We start from the raw sequence: 17,492 nt of genomic DNA, 5'->3' as shown, positions 1-17,492 counted from the left end.
AAAATTAAATTAAAAAAAGAATATTACTACTAAAGATTTTAAATCCATGTTGTATTCCTAAAAATATAGGTGAAAAGCAGGACCACATCTTCACAAATATAGGGGGAAATAAGGACTATATCTTCATGAATCTATTTTTTAAAAAAAGGCTGCATGATTTAAGCCAAGGGGCCACATCAGGACTAGAGAATGTAGGTTTTTTCCCATCTCTTCCCTAAGTCAAATTCAATCTATTCATCCTTGACTTTAGGTTCCCAGAAGCCATTCTCTCTGCTTTTATCTTCTCTGTTCTCTTTAGCCTGGTCAAGCTCCTTTTTTTTTCATGGGAGGGGGGGAAGAAAGGGGATTCTTTATTCTTTCCTCACAGTTGTCTCTGCCTAGTAACTGACTACCTATGCCCAGAATAAGCTTCCACTTCATATTGATCTGTTTTACATCTCTTCTGCCATTTGAAATCCATTCTAAATGCCACATCACCCCCCAGATAGCATTTCTTTATTAGTTGGGAGTAAGGGGAGGCTGTCTCAAAACCCTATCAAAGTTTATGCTGTTACCACCTTACATCCATGAGATTGGCTAAGAGAAAAAGAAAATAATAAATGTTGGAGGTGATGTGGAAAAATAGGTACACCAGTGCATTGTTGGTAGAGCTCTGAGTTCAGAACTCTCCAACCATTCTGAATAACAGTTTGGAACAATGCCCAAAGGGCTATGAAACTGTGCATACTTTGACCCAGTATCACCACTATTAGGCCTATACCCTAAAGAGATCAAAGAAAAAAGACCCATATGTACAAAAAATATTTATACCTTTTTGTGGTGACAAAAAATTGAAAATTGAAGGGATGCCCATCAATTAGGCAATGGTTAAACAAGTTGTAGTATATGAATATAATGGAATGCTGTTGTACTGTAAGAAATTATGTGGATGGTGAGGATGGTTTCAGAAAAACCTGGAAAGACGTATATGAACTGATGCAACGTAAAGTGAGCAGAACCAGGAGAACATTGTATATATGGTTACACCAATATTGCAAGGATGCTCAACTATGAAAGACTAAGCTGCTCCAATCAGTACAATGATCCACAATTCCAGAGGACTCATGATGAAAAATGCTCTCCACCTCTAGGGAGAAAACTGATGGATTCTGAGTACAGCTTGAAGCATAAGTTTTTCTTTATTTTCCGTGCTTTTTTTACAATGTGTGATTTTGTGTGATTTCACATATATATGTATGTATATATATATATATATATATATATATATAATGACTATTGTATTTCTTATCTTCTTAAGGAATGAGGGAAGAGAGAGAATTTGGAACTGAAAAAAAATTTTTTTAATTTTAAGGTTATATTGAAATGAGTATGCTCAAGCCTCAGACCTTAACTTATATCCCATGCCATATTCTATCATCCTTATAAACCCACTAAATAGAATGTCCACAGGAAAATTAAAAGATAGCCATATAATTAATTGACTTAGATTCAAAGATAAGACAACTATCTGAATTTCCTTTTGATTTAGGAATTCTCTAACCAAGGTATTCCACAGGGTTTATTACTCACAAATACAAAATACTACATAATAGCTATAATGTAAAATAAATGTAATAAGATCATAAGATAGTTACAAAGTGCTATTGTAGGTTAGAAGAAAGAAAGTTTTCTGGACTTTTTTACCTCTGCCCTGGCTTCCTACTCTATGTCTGTGGCATCCTCCTCCTCCCACTGATGAATTCCATCTGGAACCATCACTTGAGGAAGTGGCCAGGCTAGCCATGCTCCCACTCCTGACTCTCTCTGAGCTTTAACATTTTACATAACCCACCTCCTTGTTTGGGTACCCCACTCTACCTGGTTCTCATTCCTTTTATGGACTGTCTTCCCTATTAGAATGTAAGGTTCTTAAGGTTAGAAACTCTCTTTCTTTTTGCTTGTATTTGTATTCCCAGCAATTGCCACAGTACCTGTAATATAAGTATGTAAGAAATGCTTTATCTACCTGTCCTTCTATCTCTCTAAAATAGAACGGACAGATGGCAATGAAATAACTTCAACAGGTCTTCACTATCATGTAGCTTCACCACTGTAAACACTAACTGGAACACACCTGACATATCTTCACAGTGGAATTCTGGACCACCTAACACCAGGAACTATAATCTTCAGTAAATGTCCACAAAAAAGCCATTTCTGTTTGACTCTTTCCAAAGTGTCTTACTCTTTGCAAAATACAAAATTTAGCCTTTAAGAAACATGCAACATAAATTATAGAGTCCTGTTATCAGACTGGACAACTTGCCATTTTCTTACTTGGCTCAGTAGGCATTTTTGGTTATTATAAGCTCCTAGTATGGGGTGTTTCACGGTTTGATGTCAATTTGAGAGATGGTGCCAACTACCATCTTTCCATTACTGGGACATATTGCTGCTTGTTTATATTTCTAAAGTTGTACAGTGATTCAGCAAATCTTGAAGGTTTTTTTTCATCTAATTGGTTTCACATGATCTTTAGCCTAGTCTTCCTTTGATACTTTCAATTTCATCCTCTCCTTTCCATTCCCATTGCCACCACTCTAGTGTAAGTGCTTACCTCTAGTCTTTCCCCTTTCCAATTCATCCTTCCTACCACTGCAAGATTATTTTAATACTCAATCAATCTGTGACTCACTTATCAATAGGTATTCCCTCAAAACCCATCCATGCCCACGCACCTTGTTATTCTTATCCATGCCTGTGTCTTGATATGGCCAAGAGAAATGGGCATAGATGGCCAGATTAGCCTTTCTAAAATCACAGCTTTCATCTTGTCTCTTCCCTGGTCAAAAACCTTCAATAGTCCCCCATTACCAACAAGTGAGTATAAATTTCAAGACATTTCACAGTCTGTCCCCAACCAGTATTTCCAACTTAATCTGCTCCTATTCTTTCCTCATCTCCTTACTGTCCTATATTCATGTGTTCCTGCCCCAATAACCGTTTACCCTGTGCCCTCCATATAAATATCCCTTTCTCTCCTTCCACCAGTCCAATTCTTTCCTTTGCTTCAGAGTAAGTCCCGTCTCCACCATGATCCATTCAGTTCACAGTAACATCTCCCTCCCCTAAATACTTGCAGCCCTTCTTATCCATCCCCCTCCTTTGACATTTAATCAAATTACTTTATGCTGTCTCTTTCACTGTTGTTTATCATATTTTTGTGACATACATTCCTTGAGGACATGGACTATGTTTTTACTTCATCCTTGTGTCTCCGGCACCTAGCACAGTGATTCCCATATACCAGCTGAGTGCCAGACTGGATTATCGCTCCTCACATGGCAGACATCCCCTTTCTAATTTTCATGCTTTTGTATTGCTTGTCCCTTATGCCAAGAAATGTCCTTGCTCCTCACCGAACCTCTTAGAATCTTCCTTATTTCCTTCAAAACTTAGCTTCCAAGCTACCTTCTGCATGAAGCCTTTGTTGATTCCCCACTTGCTTGTGCCTTTCTCTCAAACAAAAAATATTCAGATTCACAGGATATATTTCTGCTGGGCTGGAACCAATGACCATATTTTCATAATTATAACTTCAAATTATGCAAAGTGGAATACACTTGATAGGATTTATTATTCATACTAATTGGGACTTGGCTGTGTTTAACATGTACATGCTGTTCCCTTCAACAAAATGTAAGGTCCCCAAGACAAGGAGGCCTTTTTATTTTTGTTTTGTAGCCTCAGAACTTAGTATGGTGCTTGGAACACAGTAGGTGTTTAATAAATGCTTGTTAATTGAATGATTGATTTAATGTTTTTGTGTATGTTTATATCTTGCCTTCACAATTAGACTGCAAATTCCAAAAAACTAGAGGGGAAAAAAGTAGCTTCCTATCCATTAGGGAATGGCTAAGCAAACTACAGAACATAAATGGAATGGAATATTACTGTCCTGTAAGAAATGGTGAGGGGGCAGCTAGGTGGTGCAGTGGATAGAATGTCTGACCTGCAGTCAAGAAGACTCACCTTCCTGAGTTCAAATCTGGTCTCAGACGCTTACTAGCTGTGTGACCCTGGGCAAGTCACTTAACCAGCTTCCTCATCTGTAAAATGAGTTGAAGAAGGAAATGGTGAACCACTCTAGTATCTTTGCAAGGAAAACCCCAAATAGAGTCATGAAGAGTTGGACACAACTGAAAGCAACTAAACAACAACAAAGAAATGGTAAACATCACAAACACAGAGAAGCATGAGAAGACTTGCTATGAACTGATCCAAATGACAACAGTGTAAATAGGAAACAACAACAGTAACAAGATAATCAAAACCAACTCCCTTTGAATGACAGTGATCAAGTACGGCCCCAAGGATGGCACTGCCCCCAGCTCCTTTATGTAAGGGAGGGACCAAGGGCATTTTGATACAATGTCCAATTTTGTAGAACGTTTTTCCTTATCTCTTTCATTCTTCAAACTTTATTATAAGAGCTAGATTTCTGGATGGAAGTTAGGCACGAATGCATTGGAAAATATCAAGATGTAAAAACAGAAAATACCAATAAATTTTTTACAAAGAGACTGTAAACTCCTTGAAGATAAGGACCATGTAGTATACTTTGCACACCACAGCACAGCTCTCCAACTAATGAGAACTCAATAAATATTTGTTGAATGACTATCTGAACTAAATCAAAACACAGAAGAGGGTGTCATACTTGTGACACCTCTTCTTACCCAGAAACTTCTTGTATTTTTTCCTATACTTTTAAATCTTTATTCAACCACAGAAAATGCAGCTGATGTAAAATATAAAGGCAGCTAAAGGTGCAATGGTTAGAGCTCTGGGCATGAAGTCAGGAAGACCTGAGTTCAAATCTGGCGTCAGATACTTACTAGCTGTGTGACCCTGGGCAAGTCACTTAACCATGCTTGCCTCAGTTTTGTCATCTGTAAAATGGGGTTAATGATAGCACTTACCTCCCAGGGTTGTGAGGATCAAATGAAATCATATTTGTAAAAAGCACTTAGCATAGTGCCTGACACATAGTTTTTTGTTGTTCAGTTGGGCCAACTTTTCATGACCCCATTTGCAGTTTTCTTGGCAAAGATGCTGGAGTGTTTTGCTATTTCCATCTCCAGCTCATTTTACAGATGAGGAAATTGAGGCAAACAAGTTTAAGTGACTTACCTAGGTCACCTAGCTAGTAAGTGTCTGAGGCTAGATTTGAATTCAAGAAGATGAATTTCCCTGACTCCAGGCTGGTGCTCTATTCACTTCTCTCCCTAGCTGCCTTTGGTCTCCCTAGTACTAGGAGCTATATAAATGATTATTAGTAGGGACTATGTAATTGATTATTCCTTCTTTCTATCCCCTCCCCTAATATTCAACTTTCCCATCCCCTTCCCTAATACTCAACTTTCCCACTAAAGAAAACCAAGGCTGTTTTTACATAACATTTAATCCCCTCTAAGCTAATGGAGAGAGTGGTGAATATAAAGATGAGTTTTACTTTTTCGAGGAACAATGATATTTCCAATCTTTTCTGAAAACTAGCAAGTAATAAGGATACTTGCTGGAATGTTTCTTCAGAAAAGAAAGCAAAGCCACTAAAAGTAAATTGAAATCTTCAAATAGACTCCTAACACTGCGGCGAGACGATCTTGAGATAATAGCATTGCTTAGACCGGGACAACAAATCTCCCCCTTTCCTCATTCACCTGGCAGGCCTGATGAGGTTTTACAATGGGACATGCTATCTGTCCCTTAAGTCACATTGGCAAGAATCACGACCACATCTGTCTTTGGTCTTGGGTTTTCGGCTCTGTGACTTCTTCCCCACAAAAGTCTGCTCTAGTCCAGATAACTTAACATTTACAACAACCACATAAACATTCCTGTAGCCCAACCACGGAGAGATAATCTCTTTTCTCTTCTCAGTCTCCAGCTTCTCAAGTATCTCTCCCTTATCTTTTGTTTGCATATGGGAGCTCTGTCCAAGGGATGCATTACCAGACTACCCTGGACCAAACCATGGAACAATTAAAGGGCAAGGGAGATTTAAAAACAAAAAACAAAACAAAAACCAGCACCCTCTACATTTAGATAGCACTTTAAGGTTTACAAAGAGAGAAGGGCAAATTTCAGGGATGATTTGGAAAGAGATAGTGAGCAGACTAGCGCGGTGCGGGAACTTTACAAGTGTTCCATAAAGCCATTAGGAGACTATTTCTGATAGAAGTTGCTGCAGGGCCAGGAGTAGTCCCAAAAACAAAGTGCCATGGCCATAACCGGGGTGGAATTACTGGGGGATTGTCCAAGGACACTAACGTGGTTGGGAGCCTCTGAACCTGAGCCTCCTCTACTCAAGCCCCTAAGGTTCCAGGCCACACACAGCCTTGCTCATCTCCTCACCTTTCCTCTACCCTGAAGCATTTTCACAGTTCCTGTTGTCTGTGGTGAGAGATGGCACTGTGGAGATACAGCCAGGCCTGGAGCTTCTGATTGTATGCAGCAAAAAGAAACTCCAAGGCAAGGAGAGAGAGTGGGATAATAGGCAGCTGGGCGGCCCAGGAGGAAAAGCCCCGGGCCTGGAGGCAAGAAGACCTCTGACACTTACTAGCTATGTGACCCTGAGCAAGTCATTTGACTTTCCCCATACCTTGCTTATGTTATATAATATTGTTCCTTTTTTATAAAATATATAAAATAAATAGCATATGAAGGGAAGCAGTCAACTGTGAAAACGAAAAAAAAAAGCTTTGCCTGTTTTTTTTCTACTGTAAAATGGGCACCTACCTGGCTGGATTGTTGTAAGAATAAAATTGAGATATTATTTGTAATGTGCTCAGCACAGTTCCCAATACTGTGTAAGGGCTGGTATATATGTAAGGGAGGACTCTGGTGTGAGGGCTTGCTGAGCACTTTTCAGGGCTGCTCGTTCACCTTTAGTGTCCACTCCCGGCAATGGCTTTTGTTTGGACCTAGAAGCTCTAAGAGATGCATTACCAGACTAGTCGGGACCAAACAACAGAACAATTAAAGGACAAGGGAGATTTTTTTAAAATTAATAAATAAAAATAAAATAAAATTAATATAATAATAAAATAAACAAAAACCAGTACCTTCCACATTTATATAGCACTTCAAGGTTCACCTGTAGCTCCAAGAAGCTGTAGCATATGCAGCAATCACACCCTGGTAAAACTGTCCAGGCAGCTGGACTAAACCAGGTTGAGGGTAACTGACAGGCCTCAAACCCATCAGTGAGTTAGGGGGATGATTACCCCAAGCATGTGAAGACTTCCCCTGGTGAAATGGGCAGATGAGAACAATTTGTTCCAAGGGCCACCAAGGCAGCTAAAGCAGGCTCTGTGGGCACGTAGAGCTTGGTCAGGCATTAAAGTCCCCAAGGTCATCCACTGAACCCCGGTCCATCAGCAGTCATCCTGACTTTTGTCTTGCTGCTGGACTTTGACAACTCTGGAAGAAAGCATGAGGCTGGTGACTTTTTGCAGCTCTGCTTCACTTAAGTCCAGTTCATGTAAAAGTCAAGACATCACTCCCTAATGTCATTGGCCCTCTTCAAAAACAAAGGACAAATAACAAGTAAGTGCTACATAAATATTTATTCCCTTCCCTTCCCAATAGTCCACCCTGAAGGTACAAAGAACAAACAAATTTGGAAAATGAACTAGAACATATATATGGACTACAATAGGCTGAAGTGAAGAAACTTGGGTTATAGAGTCCTGGTCCTCAGACTAATTTCCTCATCTATAAAATAAGAGAACTAGATAATCTCTAAGGTCTATTCTGCCTATGTGATTCTGTGATTCTAATTGTGATCTAAAATAAGAAAAAGGCTAAGCAAATTCCAAAATGGAATGGGAATTGGGGTTGAGGAGGGGAAATAAAAGGATGGCAAGAGGGGAAGGTTAGGAAATGGCAAGAAAAGTAAGACCTGAAACCATTGGAAGCATATAAAAAAGCTATGGGGAGAAGGGTGAAGTAGAAGGTAGTAGAGAATACAGCCAAGATTGTGAACAGTTTTAGAGAGAGAGGAAGGAGAGAAGTAGAGCTCACGCCCCCCAAGGTTGCAGGCAATGGAAGTAAATGGGAAATGAGATGCATGACCCCAAATTGTGTTGAAGGAATTCCTCTAGTCCAAGGGAAGCTTTCACGAAGAGATGCATTTTAAAATCCTTCAAACTCTCAATGACCAAAAGCTGATAATTAAAAACAAAATATAACAAACTCTCATGAATTCTAGCTACACCTATTCAGGAGTCTGGCGTCATCCGGATGTGGTTGGTAAGAATTGTAAAAGTGCATTTATATGGTGTTTTACAGTTTACAAAATGCTTAACCTGGATAAGCTCATTTGATCTTCACATCGATATAGTCAAGTACATGGATAAGTGTTCTTATCCTCAGAGAAAAGACAGAGGCTTAGAGAAGAGATTGGCTTACCCAGATTTACAGAGTGACAGCACCATCATGGGAGCAGTGTGGTACTGTGGAAAGAATGCCAACTCTGGAGTCCCAGGGCCTGGGTTCAAATCTCACCTCTGACACTACCAGTGTGACCTCACCCAAGTCACTTAGCTTCCCTGGTTTCCTCATCTGTAAAGTGGGGAGAGGAAGAGGGAGGGGGAGGGGAGGAAGGCTGTTGAACTATGACTCATCCCTAAAGTCCCTTCCACTTCTAGATCTAGGACCCCAGCATCCTATGGACAAAGACATGAACTCAGGCATTCTGTCTCCAAATCCAGTCCTAGATATACTAAGTGCTTCTCTATAGGTAATTTTTGATCAATCTTTCAATAAATGTTTATTAAGCACCTACTATGTGCCAGGCACTGAGCTAAGTGCTAAGGATACAAAAAGAGGCAAAAGATAGTCCTTCCCCTCAAGGAACAGACATTTCAATAGAATTTAGAATAGAAATATAAATTTTCAATAGAAATCACTTTTCGCCCTTCAATTTTACAGTGATAAGTTTAGGTTTCAATTCCTCAGTGTTTCCTTGGGCTTACAAACTGTTACCCCTTCTTACCTACTGAGATTCTCTCACCTCTCATCCCTTATAGGGAGACTGCAGGGTTTTTCTTCATCTCATTTCTCCCTCTGTTCCTGATTAGGACTCCAACCTCTTAAGTAGTCAAAAGGAATTTGCTAAGATGCCATAGAAGGAGACATACAATTGGGTGACTGTGTGTGTTCCATTAAGGAGTGAAGAGAAAGGGAGAGTAAAAGGGAAAGGGTTTATAAAGGTTCTTAAATTAAGTGACAGCTATTCTTCTACCAGCTGTAGGATGTTTTCCATTCTACTTAGCTCCTCCCTGACACTAAATTCTTCTTCTCCATTTGGACTTTGATTTTAACTTAGATCTAGTTCCATGGTCTTGGTCTTGACTTTTCAGAGTTGTATTTCACAGCCTTTGGAGACAAGTCTCTTCAGCTTTCTCCCTCATGGCAGAAAGGTGATGGAATTGGACAGAATACCATACCCACTGTCAACCAAGATTCCCGTATCAGATGTTTCTGCTTAATTGTTTTCAGTTTTCATAAGGAAGGTTTTGATCTGAGAGTGAATGTGGAAATGACTGCATTAAATTTTTTTTTAGAAAACTGCTCCTTTGGTTCTCACAGATTTATATAAATAGACATAAATGCATCCCACCCATTCAGCTCAGTCTACTTGGGTCGCTTCAATGTCAATCCACTTTCTGAAATATGGTGTTCATTCCCTTCCTGCTTTGCAAAGATGGAGACTATGGATGTGGAATATTGCACACACTATCAGATACAATTGATGCATTGAATGATTTCATTGAACTGTTTTTTTTCCTCCTTTAAAATCTTTGTTAACAGGGATGGCTTGCTAGGTAAAGGAGAGAGAGATATCCTGAAATGGTGATATGAAAACAAAATATATTGACAAAAATAATAATTTCAAAAGAAAAAAAGGAAATGTGGTATGCCAATTTGAACATCATTTGAGTTAATTCAATAAATATGTATTAAATACCTACTACATCCAAGGCATTATAGATACAAAGGTATTAAGTGGCATAGTACCTACCCTCAAAGAGCTTACAATCTAATGGGGAAAATATGGTTTATATAGGTAGAGGATAGAGCACCATGCCTAGAGTCAGGAGGACCAAAGTTCAAATCCGGGCTCAGACACTTACTAGCTGTGTAACCCTGGGCAAGTCACTTAACCCTGTTTACCTCAGTTTCCTCATCTATAAAATGATCTGGAAAAGGAAATGGCAAACCATTCCAGCATCTCTGCCAAAAAACACACAAAACCCAAATGGGGTTATAAAGAGTCAGTCACAACTGAAAGATGGCTGATTAACAACAAAAACTTCTACCTTACCTATCTAAATTGGACCATGTGAGTTTACTCAGTAGAGAAAGCTTGCCCAATGATGAGCATTCTACTCGTGACAAAGGCAGCCCAGCTCTCTCAGCATTAACTCAAACTGCTGACTCATATTGAGTCCACTAGCAATCCCAGGTTTTCTTCATAGGACTTGCTTTCTAATCATAGTTTTTCTCCCTCCCCCTTACCTGATCCCTACATCCTTTATTTGTACAATTAATTTTTTAATCTAAGTATAGAACTTTACATTTATTCTTATCAAATTTCATCTTCTTAACTTCATCTCACTCTTCCAACCTACCAAGATCTTTTTGGATCCTAGTTATTTTATCCATTATATTAGTAATCCCTCTAAAAAAAATTTATGTTATATTGAAGAGAAAAGGGCCAAGGACAGGACCTAGGAGCATACCACTGGACATCTCTTTTCAGGTTGACGTGAACCCACTAAGAAAAGCTTTCTGAATCCAGGTAGTTGTGCCATTATCCAGTCCAAATGTCTCCATTTTGTCCAAAAGGATATTGCAAAAGACTGTCAAATGAGATATTTGTAAAGCACCTAGCACAGTGCCTGGCACACAGCAGGTTCATATTAAATACTTGTTCCCTTCCTTTCCCTCCTTCAAACGCCTTACTAAAATCCAGATATACTATCTATGTCTATGACATTTCTCTGATCTAGTATAGCAATCCTGTCCACAAAGGAAATCAAGTTAGGCTGGCATGACTCATTCCTAATAAACCTATGATTACGCCTAGTTATCACATCTTCCCTCTCAAAGTGCTCACAAAATGTTCCTTTAATAATCTATTTCTGAAGTGTACCAGGAACTGACACTCAGCTCATCAAACCTAATGTTTAATACTTCTATCTACTTTCTTTCCCTTTCTGAAAATTGGAACATTTACATCTCCAGTCCCTTTAGCCACATTTTTCAAAAAGCATGTACCTGAACATGAACGCCCTCTACAGGGCACTTAAGTAATCATTCAGCCTCTATTTGAAAATCTCCAGGGATATAGAACTCATGACTTCCAGAAGCAAGCCCATTCCACTTTTTGTTCAGTTGTTCAGTCATTTTTCAGTCATGTCAGACTGTTTGTGATCCCATTTGAGGTTTTCTTGGCAAAGATACTGGAATGGTTTGCCATTTCCTTCTCCAGCTCATTTTACAAATGAGGAAACTGAGGCAAACAGGGTTAAGTGACTTGCCCAGGGTCACACAGCTAGTACGTGTCTGAAGCCAGATTTGAGTTCACAAAATGAGCGTTCCTGACTCCGGGCCCAGCGCTCTATCCACTAAACCACTTCGCTGCCCATTCCACTTTTGAACAGCTATAATTACTGAGAACTTTTTTCTTATCATCTACCTATTTACCCATTATTCAGCAGAATAAATTTAATTCCTTATCCAAATGATAGCCTTTCAAAAACTTGGGGGAAAAAACTGTCATGTCACCTCTCAAGCCTCTTCTTTTTCAGAACAAACATGTCCAGTTCCTAATAGCTGTTAACATTTATAGAGTGCTGACTGTGTGTCAAGCACTGTGCTGAGCACTAAGTATTATCTCATCTGATCCTCACAACAACCCTGGGAGATAGGTGCTATCATTATCTTCATTTTACAGTTGAGGAAACTGAGGCAAACAGAGGTTGAGTGACTTGCCTAGGGCCACATAGCTAGTAAGTGTCTGAAGCCAGATTTGGATTCAGGTGTTCTGACCTTAGGCCCAGCGCTCTGTGCACTATGGTGCCACCTAGTTGCCCCTAATTACCGACTTCATACAGCCTAGTCTCCACTTTCTTCATCATCCTGGATGCCTACTTCTGGTGGTACTCCAGCATCCTTGTTCTGGCTTCTCTGCCTCACTTAATGCAGCCTACAATTGATTAGCTATTCTGGCTGCCAGATATACTGGTTTTATTTTGTTTATATTGCCCCAAATGTAGCTCAAAAGGCCATTTGTCATTGTTATCTGTAGCATCAATTCTTCTGGAAGATTCTAAAATATTCGTGCTGGAAGAGAACTTAGAAGCTAGCTAATCCAATTCTCCCATTTTACAGACGAAAATATTGGGGCTCAGCAAGGTGAAGGGACATACAAAGGCCACATAACTAGATAGCAGCAGGGCCAGACCTAGAATCCAGGCCTCCTGATTCCCAGTCCAGTGATCTTTCCACCACAATACACAGCTTCTCAATAGGGATGGATTTTATTTTGCTTGAAATTTCCAAGACTTCAGCTTCTAGTGGTGACCTATGTCATACATATTGTATTAAATTGAGTTCCTCCTTTTGGTTCAAGTCAAAAAACATTTATGAAGCACCTAAACCCACCGTGTGCAAGCTGCCATACTAGTCACAAAGATTTAAAATATACCATTTTACTCCTCTAGGAACTTAAAATTGAAAAGACTGGAGAGGCAAAGATTTAAAATATATCATTTCAATCCTCTGGGAGCTTGCAGTTCAAAAGATAGACCTACCCAACAAGCATAACACAAGGCTTGAGGGTGGTGAATAGAAAGGAGCTGTCCAAACAAAATGCTGAGATAATTATATATTGCTCATATGCCAAAGCTTCCTCCATCGAATTCTCTATTCCACAAAATAATATTCTCTATAGCATGGGTAGAATGTGTTTAAGAAACCATGTGCATTAAATGATCTGATACCAGTGAAATGAAAAAAAAAATCACAATAAAGATGGGATACTGGACATGTCTACTGAAAAAAAAATACATAAATTAATAGTATCTTTCTGTTTGTACTTCAAAGATTTTTGTTTTGATGGGTTTTTGCTTGATTTTATTAACAATCTATACCTATAATTAGTGACCCTTAATAGTCATTAATTAGAAAAAATATTATGATATATAGATAGTGACTATGGGAAAAGTGATGAACTTGGAGTCCTGGGACCTAAGTTCATATCCCAACCCTACTACTTACTATTTCTGATATTGGGTAATCTAATTTCTAGAAGCCTCAGTTTCCTCATCTGGTTGGACTAGATGCCCTCCAAGGTCCATTCTAGCCCTAGAGCTATGATCTGATGACTTCTTAAGCACAGTTTTATTTCACATCCAGGCCAAAGTTAGTCAGTACCTTGTTATTCTTACCATCTGCTTGTACCAGGAACATTTTGTGAGCACTTTAAAAGGGAGGATGTGACAACTAAGAGTAATCATGAGTTTATTAGGAATGAGTCATGCCAGCCAGCCTAAATTGATTTCCTTTACTGACAGGATTAGTATACTAGATCAGAGAAATGTCATAGACATAGATAGTAAATCTGGATTTTAGTATGACATTGGGAGGGGGAGAAGGAGAGGGGACGAGGGAAAAGATTATACCTGTGTTCAAGGTAGAGTTGGGCTGGTCACATGGCAAATGTGAGGTGCAAAAGGTAGGCAGCCATAACATCAGGAGAAATCAAAAAGACCTCAAGCATGTTGAGTGGACACCTTGCAGGAAGCTTAATGGAGGACATGAAGTAGAGTCACATAGGATAGTCTCACATAGATAGTTGTGATTTCCGTTACTGGAGGAAACTCCCAAATCGAGATCACAGATCCATTTGAGTGCTTGTGAGAGTGGTCAAGGTAGAGACTATGACTATTGTGTGGCCACAAGCAAGCCATGTAAACTCTCTTGAATCTCAGTTTCTTCACGGGCAAAATGTGAAGTTTGAGTTAGATCCTCCACCAATTGGGTTGGCCATTTCATTTCTCTAGTTCTCATGTTCTACTCTGTAAAATGAAATTATGGGATTAGATTGTGGTCAAGGGACTGTCCAGTTCTAAAATCCTGTGCTTCTAACTATGTAACTCATCCTATTATGATATGATCTTTACAACTCATCTCTAGCAAGGTTCATTGAATGTAGGCCAAAGCTCCCACTGCCACTTGGTTACCCGCCACCTAGTGGCATAACCACAAGTTGCAATACATTTCATAAACTTAGAAAGCAGGGCAAGTTTGGAGAGAGGATGTTTTTCAGTAGTGAAGAGGGGTGAATAGTAGAGAATGCCAAGGACGTGCCTGGTGGCCAAACACAATGGGCAATTTTCCTTTTTTCCTGACAGAGGCTGCCATCTTGCCAGTAAGGATGTTTCTATTTTCCTCTTGAACTGGTTCAGAAAAGTTTTTCTTTCCATAGCTTCATAGGCTGCTAGCAGCTAGATACTTCTTCCCTTCCTGGATTGACTTTATGTGTAGATGGAGAGGGCAGACTGTTACAGTGCATGGGTAGAGGGGCACCAAAAAGCCAGCTCGTCTGCCCCCAAACATTTCTCCCACTGGTCTGGACCAGCACCTAGAAGTCCCACCTTAGCTGTCTGCCTCTAGGTAAATGTCTTAGGTCTCCAGATGGCATCTCTTAAACTACAAATATTACCTGGAAAAGAAAGAATATTAAAATCATAGAATCATAAAACCTTTAAAACTAGAGGGGACCACAGATGATAAGGTCTAAAACAGGGCTTCAGAACCTGTGACCTCAAGGCTACATGTGGCCCTCTAAGTCTTCAAGTGCAGCCCTTTGACTGAATTCAAACTTTCACAGAACAAATCTTTTTATTAAGGGGATTTGTTCTGTGAAATTTGGATTCAGTCAAAGGGCCACACTTGAGGATCTAGATCCTTCATGTTGTAAATGTATTAGAGATGCTATAGGTGATTATTTAAAGACTAGAGAGTTGAAGTGACTTACTCAATATCATAAACCAAGCTAGTGGAAGAACCTGCTATGGTCCAGTGTTCTTTTCTATGGTCCTGCTATGAGCACCCACCAACGCATTAGCTTATTGGATTATTGTCACTGTTGTTCAGTCATGTCCGATTCTTCATGAACCCTCTTGGAGTTTTCTTGGCAAAAAATACTGGAGTTGTTTGCCATTTCCTTCTCCAGCTCATTTTATAGATGAGGAAACTGAGGTAAACAGGGTTAAGTGACTTGCCCAGGGTCACACAGCTAGTAAATGTCTGAGGCTGGATTTGAACTCATGAAAATGAGTCTTCCTGATTCCAAGCCCAGTGCTCTATCCCCTGTGCCATGCAGCTACTCATAACTTACCAGATTAACCAGCTATTATTTATTAGACAGCACGACTCCACAGAATGGAACACAGGATAGATGAATTTTAATAGGGGAGACAACTGAAACAGGAAGCAGTTTAGGTGGGGGTGGGTGCCAAGTACAGTTGTGAGTGGTTCCAAAGGGAAATGATAGGAGTCCTGGGAAACCAATGAATAATATATGAAAATACTAGCCACCTGGGGGTAGGGGGATTACAGGCCGATAAAGAGAGAGTGGACACTACAGGCAAGCATCTCACCTACTCAATAATTCTGAAGAATCATCCTGAGGAAAACCTATGAAAATAGAGGAAACCTAAGAAAGGATAGGAAAGAAACCTCCTCATGTTTTCATTCTTTTCATTTCCTGAAATGCAAGAGAGAATATTCTGCGCTGCCTGTTTCACTGGGTTCTTGTGAAGATTAAATTATGTTATAAAGTGAAAATTTTTTTTGCTCATGCAAATGTAAAATATTATGAGCTGCTCTCTTTCATAGAAGGAAACAATGAGAGGCCATAAATACTCTCTAGTAACCACCCAGACATGCCCCGTTCTCTTTGCTGCCTGCCCACTATATATAGATTCACCAATGGGAACATTAGCCTTGGAACCAATAGTTAATATCTTTATCAGTGAAGTAGTGGAGAGAATATGCACACAGGTAGAATTATGGCTTTTCTGAAGTATCAAAGAATCAGTGAAATGGTCCATTTCTTAAGGACAAATCTTTCTACCTGCAACTAAATGAGATCTTATTCCCTTCCACTTTTTAAAATGACTGGCCTCTTCTCTTTATTCTAATTATTTATTCCTGATTGGATCTTTTCCTTCCACTTTTGAACATAATCAAGACATCTTGGTTCATTTTAAGACATCTTAAATTAACATCAGTTATCCATTCATTTAATTACCATAGACTTTACAATGCCAAGGAGCCCGGTAAGGAAAAGAGCTCACCCTGAGGAAGTAACCAAAAAACTTGTCCAAGTTCTCTAAAGGCCTCAGAGATAAAATCTTAGTACAGAATGCAAAGGAATTGGTTAGGGGATGCCATTTACTTGATTCTTATTAAAAGGAAACTATGACAGTATAAATATATCTACATTTGTTGAATGCCTAACTCTGAAATGCCCCAGGCTCAGTGAGGAAATACAATCCTAGGCACTGGGGAAATAAAAAAAGACCAAAAAAATGAAGAAATCTCTGCTCTCAAGGAGCTTACAGTCTTAAGAAACAGTCCCAGCCCTCAATGAGGTTACATTCTAGTTATTTTTTTTAGTGTGAGAAGAAAACAATAAAAGGCCAGAAATGTTAAACCAAGATAATAAGCACCACAAAAGTTTGGTGAAGGAGGGGGGAATGAGGGAAAGAGAGATAGAGAAAGATAGGAGGAGAGAAAGGAAAAGGAGAGACAAAGAGAGGGGGGAGCAGGGAAAAAGAAAGGGGAGAGAGGAAGGGAGAGGAAGGGGGGAGGGAGAGAGAGAGAAAGAAAGGAGGAGAGAGAGGGAGAGGGGGAAGAGAGAGGGAGAAAAGTGGAGAGAGAAAAGGGGGAGAGAGAAAAAGAGAGAAAGGAGAGCGAGAGGAGAAGGAGAAAGAGAGGGAGAGGAGAGGAGAAAGGGAAAAGAAGAGGGAGTAAGAGAGAGAGAAACACTATGAACTGGGAGTAGTTAGAGAAGGCTGCATGGAAGAGACTGACATTAGCTTGGCCCCTATCCTATGAGGAATTGAGTGTTTTTCATGGAAAGGGCAAGAGAGAAAGGGGTGTGAGAACTTTTGTGTCGTAGCTGACCTCTGACTTAGATAGCTTTCCCTATTTGTGTCTATTCTGATGTTTCCCTATTTTGTGTGGCCACAAGGAAAGTCTCATATACTTGGCTGTGCTATATATAAGGTACTAGAGATTTTAGCTACAACGCATCCCAATGGTCTGAGCAGTGACATTGCTGGTTCCTGAACAACATCTTTTGAGTTCTTTCCTATTCTCTCTAGAGTGCCCATGGCAGCGTTCCCAGGACCCTGACAAGAACTGCA

At 39.7% G+C, this 17,492-nt stretch overlaps 1 long non-coding RNA gene across 5 annotated transcripts in view; it reads right to left on the bottom strand.

Annotated features, from left to right (window-relative positions):
- LOC110215540 (uncharacterized) overlaps positions 1-17,492 on the bottom strand; it is a 156,761-nt gene that overhangs the window by 20,812 nt on the left and 118,457 nt on the right. The window contains exon 5 of one of the 5 annotated variants that reach the window (XR_013483073.1): positions 7,107-7,464. The exons of the other annotated variants lie outside the window; for them this stretch is intronic. This is a non-coding gene — a long non-coding RNA (uncharacterized LOC110215540). The remainder of the gene's footprint in view (positions 1-7,106; positions 7,465-17,492) is intronic. 5 annotated transcript variants of the gene reach the window in all.

The sequence above is a fragment of the Phascolarctos cinereus genome, unplaced genomic scaffold, assembly GCF_003287225.1.
Source record: "Phascolarctos cinereus isolate Bilbo 61053 unplaced genomic scaffold, phaCin_HiC Scaffold_726;HRSCAF=1367, whole genome shotgun sequence".
Lineage (NCBI taxonomy): Eukaryota > Metazoa > Chordata > Mammalia > Diprotodontia > Phascolarctidae > Phascolarctos > Phascolarctos cinereus.
This window is presented reverse-complemented; position numbering and strand designations above follow the sequence as displayed.